At 39.4% G+C, this 1,051-nt stretch overlaps 1 protein-coding gene and 1 non-coding gene across 2 annotated transcripts in view; both read left to right on the forward strand.

Annotated features, from left to right (window-relative positions):
* POLA1 (DNA polymerase alpha 1, catalytic subunit) overlaps positions 1-1,051 on the forward strand; it is a 297,019-nt gene that overhangs the window by 51,599 nt on the left and 244,369 nt on the right. The gene's annotated exons all lie outside the window — the stretch shown is intronic.
* On the forward strand, positions 457-586 carry LOC144240691 (small Cajal body-specific RNA 24). Its single transcript, XR_013337808.1, has one exon.

A 1,051-nucleotide genomic window follows, 5' to 3' on the forward strand; every position in this document is an offset into this window, starting at 1 on the left:
GAACGGAGCAGAGAGAGGAGGAGATAGAATCTGAGGCAACTCCAGGGTCTGAGCTGTCAGCACAAAGCCCACTGTGGGCCCTGAACCCGTGAACTGCAAGACTGTGACCTGAGCTGAAGTTGGACACTTTACTGACTGAGCCACAGACACCCCTTGACTACACTAGAATTTAAAAAAAGAAAGAAAGAAAGAAAGAATAGTATCTCCCACACAGGGATTTAAGGAATAAAATGATTTTTTTTCATCTAATTTATTGTCAAGTTAGCTAATGTACAGTATATACCGTGTGCTCCTGGCTTTGGGAGTAGATTCTGTGATTTCATCGCTTGCATACAACACCCTATGCTCCTCCCAACAAGTGCCCTCCTCAGTGCCCATCTAAAATGATTGTTTAGTATAGGGCTTGACACAGAGTGTGCTATCAATATGTTTGCTGTTGTTTTATTTTCTTGATAGTGGACATTTATTTTGGTTCAGTTTCTTCTTAAGGTGAAGATAACTCTTTATAAATGTCCTAGAGAAATATAGTAGCTTTCTGTTCACCCTTTGCAAGTGAAAAGGGTGGATCGTTCCACTACTGACATTTATATAGATCACTTGTCTGATTTTAACACCATTTGTGTACAGGTGAGTGGGCTTTCCACTTTATTCTTAGAAGGTTAAAAAAAATGTGTGTGTGTGTGTGTGTGTGTGTATATATATTTAGTGATAACAGTGAGTAGTTATATACATCTGGATCACTAAATATTTTGGGGACAGAGGTGGTAAGGTAGGTGGGAGAGAGTGCTTACTTGAAGGAGAATTTCACAACATTTTTTTGAAATGGATATGATGCCTGTGTAAAGTTTGATATGAGAAGGTGTTTGCCCATCAAAATGGTATACTTTGGGGCTGCTGCAGAAAGGGTCATTGTAGCTGGTTTCAAGGTGTGACAGGGTCCAAGTTTTCACTTTAATACAAGTGGTTTTTATGGAGTGGTAGTTGAGTATTTTTTCCCACTGGTGTAACTCACAGCTTTTGATGTTATATTGTTTTACACACACACACACAC

Source organism: Crocuta crocuta, unplaced genomic scaffold (assembly GCF_008692635.1).
Source record: "Crocuta crocuta isolate KB4526 unplaced genomic scaffold, BGI_CrCroc_1.0 scaffold1468, whole genome shotgun sequence".
NCBI lineage: Eukaryota > Metazoa > Chordata > Mammalia > Carnivora > Hyaenidae > Crocuta > Crocuta crocuta.